Raw genomic sequence first — 8,208 nt, forward strand, 5'->3', positions numbered from 1 at the left:
GTGGTCATCATTACTTACATGGTCAAGATGTCCTCTTTGTCCTTGGTCATGCGCTTGTTCTTTGCTGGAGGGAAAAAAATTGATGGATGTTATTCTTTAATAAAAGTTTAAAGAAAAAAGAGTGGAGGGAGTTCCGAGGAGCCAGGGAAGAGGATGGTGTACAAATTGGGAGAGAGGGGAGGGGAGGGAGCACCGGCTCAGCGACAGCCCTTTTGAGGTCATGCAGTGACATCTGGAACTTGAGGTGAGCCACAGCACGGTGGGCCGCTTCCCATCCAAGGCACCACCGCGGAGGCTCCCTGTGGGATCTGAAGAGTGAGGAAGGTGAGGACAGCCACCAACCGAGACAGCGCAGCCAAGCTGGGTTCTCTGACCCAGCCTTTTCACATGCCTCGTGTGGCATCAGCAAACAAAAAGGAACTGGGAGCACTGCCTTTGTCCCCCGCGGAGCCCTGGAGAAGCCCTGCAGTCCTGCCCTGTCGGATGAGGCCTTGTCACAGAGGAAGCATCACGTTCGTCATTGCTAATGATGAACAGGTGACAGGGCACTGCCAAGTGCTGAACCTCATGAGGGCACAAGCAAGCCACCCACCAGGAATTAAAGGGGGTCGCGGGGTTTACTCAGAACAAGCCAGGTGCCTTTCAAGCAGGGATTGTGTAATCCTCGCCATAGCCTAATCAGGTCTATGTCGGAGCCTCATTTGCAGATACAAACACTGAGGCCCAGAGAGGCTGTCATATACCACGGTTGCACAGCAGCTGGGGGAGCCGGGATTTGAACCCAAGACTCCAAAGCCCCTTCTCCTTGCCTTGCCCAAGCTGCCCTGTCATGAGATTGGCAGGCAGTCTTGCTATCATTCAGCACCTAAAGCTGTCGCCAGAGGAAGGTGGAAAGGTGAGGACACACCGCTTCTCCTCACAGTCCAGCAAGTCCCTGCCTGACTCCTGCCCTGCCTCAGGGGAAGGAAACACAAGAAGGGTAGATCCTCTCCTGGTGCTGGACACACCCCGTGACGTGTCCCAGGGGTACGTGGATGCTTCTGTCCTGAGTGAGCCATCAAGGCCGGGCGAGAACCAAGCGTCTTGCGGTGCTGAGACACACCTGGGGCCAGGCTACTCCTTCGGGGAGGAAGAAAGATGTGGCGAGATGAGTAATGAGGCCAGGCAGGGAGGAACCTGGCTGGTTTCAGTTAACGCAGGTTGGGAAAGCACCCAGCTACTTTCTGTTCAGGACACCACTATGCGAGGAGGGCTCCTCTCTTCACGGTTCTGTTTCATCGCGGTATCTGTCCTGATACGTCCAAATGCTGTCTATGATCCTTCTGCAACCTCAGTGCCTCAGAAGTAGCTAGCGGTCCCTGATGTGGCCATAATGTCCTGCAGATTGGACCTTGTTTCCATCTCCTCAGAAACTTTTTGGAAACAAGAAAGGCCATTTGAGAGTGCAAGGGTAAGAGGGCCCCAGGAGAGCCTGAGGCTGATGCCAAGCTGATGGAGCCAATCTAGCCCACAGGAGCCTAGAAGGAATATGTCTGACTTCCTGCTCCAAGAGTATGGGAGGGGAAGAGGAGGCAGAAGACAGAAAAGGGGGAGACAGTGTCTGCCTGGCGGGGTTTTAGGGCAAGGTGCAGGAGAAGGATAGGGTGCAGGCCAAGGCTAGCATGACACCAGCGCAGCCCTGGCTGGACAGAGGTGCTGCTGCTGGCAAGAACCCACCCTCCTACTCATCCTCATCTGTTGCCTATTAAAGACTCCATGGTTTCCACAGAAGCAAAGTGAGTCCCATCTGCAGGTGGGGCAGTCCTCTTGTTCCCCGTTCTGCCTCACCCTCATTTCTCACTGCCTGTCTCCTCCCTCTCCTTTCTTCCTTTGCGTCTCTGTCTTCCCCCTGAACCTCTTCAACACCACCATTCCCTTATCTCCACTCTCTTTCCTCCCCTCCCTTCCTGCTCATGCCCACTAGAAATGGGAGCACACATTGGGCACACTCTGCAGTGCCCATTCAGGCACTCCCAGCCCTGGCAGCTGTGGCATAAGCTGCCAATTGGTCCCAATATCCTATTTTACCATTCTGCCAATTTTCAGCTATGCATGAGATCACTCAGAATATTGCCCTCATGGCTCAAGCCTGTAATCCCAGCACTTTGGGAGGCCGAGACGGGTGGATCACGAGGTCAGATCGAGACCATCCTGGCAAACATGGTGAGACCTTGTCTCTACTAAAAAAATACAAAAAACTAGCTGGGCGAGGTGGCGGGCGCCTGTAGTCCCAGCCACTCGGGAGGCTGAGGCAGGAGAATGGCATAAACCCGGGAGGTGGAGCTTGTAGTAAGCTGAGATCCGGCCACTGCACTCCAGCCTAGGCAACCGAGCGAGACTCCGTCTCAAAAAAAAAAAGAATATTGCCTTCACTTTACTTCTAGGTGTGGTGCTAGGATTAAGTCTGGGCCAATGAAAAGTCAGCAGGTGTGTTGTGTGCAACTTTCTTTTTTATTTTAGAGATGAGCTCTCACGATGTTGCCCAGGCAGGACTCAAACTCCTGACTCAAGCAATCCTTCCACCTCAGCCTCCCTAGAAGCAGAGACAACAGGCCGGTGCCACCATGCCCAGCATAGTGTCCAACTTTTTAGAAGTGATCACAGATAAAGGCAAGGTGCCTCTATCGTTCCTTTCCACCATCCTTGTTAGCAGGAATGTGGACATGATGGCTGGAGCTCATACAACCACTTTGGCGTATGAAGTATATGTCTGAGCCAGCGTATCTACTTCCCAGGATCTGCTCAAGTGTAGTTCCTCTGCTCAGTACCACCATTAAACTTCTGAGAGGATCACCTGACATTACCACCTTCTAGCAGACCATCAAAGAGTTTTGTTTTTTTTTTTTAAATTAGGTTCATTGAGTTTCACATCATCTTGTGGCAGAGATTACGGTGCCATGACATTTCACCTGCTTGGTCAGGCTGGGCCCATGGTGGCGGATGTTCCTGACTTCCCATGTTGCTTGCAGGCACAACCCAACAGCACATTGCTTCATGCCTCGTGTCACATGCCTCCCACCTCCTGCCTCAGGGCTTCCCTGTTACTGTGAAGAGCAAGATACCCTGGGATCTACTCATTCTGGTAGACACACGGCCTTTCCAGACCAGGCCTGTTGGGCTATAGACTGAGATGGGCAGGTGGAGAGTCCCCCTGACTCACGCCCAGTCACTGGCTGGCCCCAGGTCCTGTGTTCACAGTACAGATGCTTCTGCTGCTGTTTCAGGAGCTGCTTTTCCCTGCTAGGAGATGCCAGCTGCTGCCACCTGGAAGTGTGGAGTCCTACTGCCCCGTGAAGCCAACTTTGACTAGTGGGGGACATGACCAGGCAGACAAATTTTTCTCCCTTCTTCTCATATTTATTATTCCAAGCTCAGTGGGCCTTTCTAGAGACACTCTGTGAAACTAAACAATTAGCTGCTTTTGTTGAAAGCTGGGGCCAGCCTTGTAAAATACCGCTTTGTATTCTACTCCTTCCTTCTCGGCCTCACCTCTTTCCCCTTCCTCTTGCTTCCTGGAGTTGCATTCCTCCAGAAAGTATTGGTGCATTAGCTTTGGCCTCAAGCTCTGGTTTTTAGAGAACCCAAACTAAGACAGGGAGACACATGGAGGATGGCAAAGAAGAGATGCGGAAGAAGCTGGGGTCCTAAGAATTGTGGCGTTGCCAAACCCCTCCTGGACTGGAGGCTTCTTGGCCTTTCACTTGGGGGAGAAACAAATGTCTTTTTCATATTTAAGCTATAGCTATTCAGTACTTTCTCTTACCTGTAATCTTTTCCTAATAAATGCAGATGCACAGGCTGGGCTTGGTGGCTCACGCCTGTTATCCCAGCACTTTGAGAGGCTGAGGTGGGCAGATCACATGAGGTCAGTAGTTCAAGGACAGCCTGGCCAATATAGAGAAACCTCATCTCTACCAAAAATACAAAAATTAGCCAGACATCATGGCATGCACCCGTAATCCCTGTTACTCGGGAGGCTGAGGCAGGAGAATTGCTTGAACCCAGTAAGTGGAGGTTGCAGTGAGGTGAGATTGCACCAGTCCTCTCCAACCTGGGCGACAGAGTAAGACTTTGTCTCAGAAAAAAAAAATGCAGTTGCACATCCAAATCACCTCTGGGTTGCAATTCCCTGGACAGCACCAGCCCATTATTAAAATACTCTTTCTCCTTCATTCCCATTTCACTTTCACTGGCATTGCCTTATTTTGATCCGTGCAATATTCCTACAAGGCAAGTTGGACAGATGTAATTATTCCTTTCCATTTACCACCCCTTCCTACCCAACTCCTTGCTTAAAGGTTAAGGAAATGAAATCTCTTTGAGGTTATATGATTTCCCTAAGGGCAAGTGCTAATGAGAGAAAATCCCTGGTCTCCTCGGCCATTAGACCAGACTGCACCACCATTTCACCCCGACCCTTCACAGGCCACACAGTTTGGAAGTCACCAGATTTTCAGTTCTCCTCCCAGGCACACCGTGGGATTGCCTTTTCTGCTGTCTTGAGGTTAGAAGTGGCCAAAAGGCAATGCACACAGGAATGTTGTGTCTAGGCGGAAGCTCCAGAAAGCAGCGATGACTCACCCACCATGTCTTCCTCTATCCTGGGGACAGCAGAACTAAGGATGGTGCCTGCTCGGCCACTGGTTCCTGAAATGAGGCTGATGTGAAGAAGGGCATTGCCCCAACCGTAATGGACATATAATGAGAAAGAGAACTAAGTAGGGCTGGGGGCTGTTTGCTTATGCACCATAACCCAGCCCCTCCTGCCGTGACTAGACATGCACTAAATAGGTCCCGTTCTGGGATTGTAGCTCATTTTCATTTGTTTTTAAAGGGGACAAATCTAAGCCAGTTTTATTAAAATATCAAAGGTCTTCTCAAATTCCGACAGCCCTGAGAGCCTCAGGAAGGGTGTGCCTGTGTTAGTTGAAGCATTCGCAGCAAGGATTCTGAAAAGTCTTCGAGATTAAAGCCAAGGGATGTGCTTTTGTTTCAGAGCTCACAGGCCTGTACTCAAAAGAGTGGCTTCCAGGTTTCTGTTATCAAATGGAACTTTTCCGCAGCCCTGACACAGATTAGACATTCCTGCTAAGAAAATTGGTTCTTGTTTTTAAAGGAAAGCTTTTCTCTAACATGTAAGGTGTTTATCATTTCATACGTAGGAAGAGACAAGTGTCCCAACAAAGGTAATTTGCCTACTTGTTCTCCCTCCAGCTCTAGGAAGAAATCCCTCCACTGAATTCCATCAGCTCCTAGGCCTTCTGTCCCTGGGTGCAGAGAGCTGGTAAACACTGCGTTGAACAAACTGGGGAAAAATAAATCCATTCCTCCTTAAAATCCCTGAGCCTCTCTGGAAGCCACAGTTCTTGGGGGAAGGGTGGGCTGATTTCCTTTACAGTGACTCTGGAGGTATCTCAGAATGGAAAGAGAGAATTTGCCTCTCTGGGAGGCAGAATAGCCCCAACACAAGGATCCCCCTTATTTGTGGAACCATGGCAAGATCAAGGCTATGTTTCCTGCCCAAACCCAGGAGAATTAAGCACTTCAAAAACGACATGAAATTCTCACTGGAAGCTATGAGCTCTTTGCTCAGGCAAAGGAGACTCATGGATCTTTTGAGCTTGTAATCTTTGTGAACTCTTCAGGCACTGCAGTTCTGTTCTGAGCTAATATATTGTCCTTGTCCAGATCTTGCAGGGGGTTCTCCTCCTGCCCAGTCAGTCCCTGGGTACAACCTTCCCATGGTCAAGATCCCTCCTGCCACACTTTATCTTTGCAGCCCTTCAAAGTTACTCCAAGCCCGGTCCATCTCCTATGCAACTTCAAGCCACTTGCTCCCTTTTGGACTCATAATTTTACCATTTCAAGCTAGTAATGGAATCCCTAAAACTTAATTATGTACTTAATCGTTCCAATGCAATGTGTCTTTACTCAGCTTCACTGTAAACTGCACAGAGCAGGCATCACACCACATTTTCTTTGATTGCCATCCTGCTTTTTCCACGGGGATTGTGCTGAGGGTGCATTAGTCCCTCAACAAACACTCTGTCTGTTTCATTTTGCATGAGGGCTGAACCCAGGCTGTTTTCTCCTTTTAATGTTTTAAAATAGATTGTGAAAGTCAAAGCACTGGCAACTGCCACCGCTGGGGCACAAATAGGCCTCCGTGTCCCACCTGGCCAGGTGACAAGCTAGACAAAGTCCACCACATTTAGTTACAAAGAAAACATGACCAAAGTCCATGGGGAGGGACTCTGAGACTTTTCTTTCTTTCTTTCCTTCTGTTGTGTGTGTGTGTGTGTTTTTTTTTAAGAAACAGGATCTTACTCTGACACCCAGGCTGGAGTGCAGTGGTGTGATCATGGCTCACTGCAGCCTTAGACTCCTGGGCTCAAACTATCCTCCTGCCTCAGCTTCCTAAGTAGCTGAGACTACAGGCAGGCTCCACCACACCTAGCTAGCAAGATATTTTCTAATCACTAGAGTCATGTGCAGGTTGCATCTTCTACAGATTCTCTTGAAACTCTTCCAACCTCGTTTGACCTGCTTTACTTTAAAGAAATGTGTTTTGTTCTGTCTGCTGAAAGGATGGGAAGTGGGGTGGAATAGCCCAGGATTGATGGACACCTGGTTGCTGGTCCTGCCTTAACCTCTCTGAGCCTTAGATCCCAGATCGGCAAAATGGGTACTAAACAGGAACCGAGTGAGCTCTGAAGTCCTTCCAGCTTTGTGGTTGCACAATTTGGAAAGCACAAATTGTGATTGGAAGCACAAATTGCGATTGCATGATTTGGGCCTCCTCCACTTCTGTCTGAAGGTCCCTGTGTCTGTATCATAATTGGCTATTTGGAATAGTCCTTCACTTTATTAATGGGATGGGTAGTTTGGGAAAAGAGGTGTCTCCTGGAGTCCTCCAGGCACAATGAGGGGGGAAGAAAGTAGGAGCTTTAGTTTTCTCTGGTGAACAGGGACCACCTACCTCAGAGTGTTCACAAGTGGGCGCCTGCCCTATCTCGTTGTGTCAGCTCTTTGGGGAAAGATTTTTATGCTTTTGGAAGTTCATGAGCACATAGAAATGATCATAATTTTCACTGCAAGAGAAGAGGTTTTCACTTAACTCCTTCTTCATCTGCTTGGTAAATTAAAACACACACTCATAGAGAGACAAAGTAGATTAGTGATTGTTTATGGCTGGCAGGGGGAGGGGAGAGGCAGTAGGAGAGGGGTAGCTTAAAAGGGCTTCTGATGTTCTACAACTGACTGTGGTGATGGTTGCACATATCTGTGAATGCATTAGAAATCATTGGCTTATAGACTTTATTTATGTATTTAAATATTTATTGAGATAGAGTCTCACTCTGTTGCCCAGGCTGGAGTGCAGTTGTGCCATCTGGGCTCATTGCAACTTCCGTTTCCCAAGTTCAAGTGATTCTCCTGCCTCAGCCTCCTGAGTAGCTAGAATTACAGGTGAGTACCACCAGGCCTGGCTAAGTTTTTAATTTTTATTAGAGACAGGGTTTCACCATGTTGGCTAGGCTGATCTTGAACCCCTGACCTCAAGTGATCCACCCACTTCAGCCTCCCAAAGTGCTGGGATTACAGGCGTGAGCCACCACACCCAGCCTGGACTTTAAATTGACCAATTGTGTGGTGCATATATTATATCTCACACAAACACACACAACACATGTTGGCAAGGAAGCACCATAAGAGGACCCTGATTCTCCCTGTGCTGATGGTAGGGACTAGAAAATAGACCATCCACACGTGGTCCTAGGTGAGGTCAGGAGAGGTTTAAGGTGGTCAGAGAGCAGGGAGAGCCCTGTGGCAGGAGAAGTGGCAGGTACAAGGACAGGAGGATAGGAGGGGCCTCATGAGGAAGGAAGGGCAGAGGCCTGGTTGGGCAGGTGCACCTCTATTGGTTGATCTCAGGGTCTTAAGGGCAGATTACCAGCCAGGTTATCTCTTTCCGGGCTGAGGTGTGCAGAGATTTCTGATAAGGAAGGACCCGGGGCTAGGCTGCCTGCTCCTAGCACGGGATTCTTACCTACCACCTCTGTCTCCCACCAGCACCAGAAATGCCAGGGGCAGGGGCAGGTTGGGGGGCGGTGGGCAGGGAATCTCAAGGCTTCTGGGAAGTGAAAAGTACATCTCCCTCCAAAAATTTTA

Source organism: Trachypithecus francoisi, unplaced genomic scaffold (genome assembly GCF_009764315.1).
Source record: "Trachypithecus francoisi isolate TF-2019V2 unplaced genomic scaffold, Tfra_2.0 Lachesis_group10, whole genome shotgun sequence".
Taxonomy (NCBI): Eukaryota; Metazoa; Chordata; class Mammalia; order Primates; family Cercopithecidae; genus Trachypithecus; species Trachypithecus francoisi.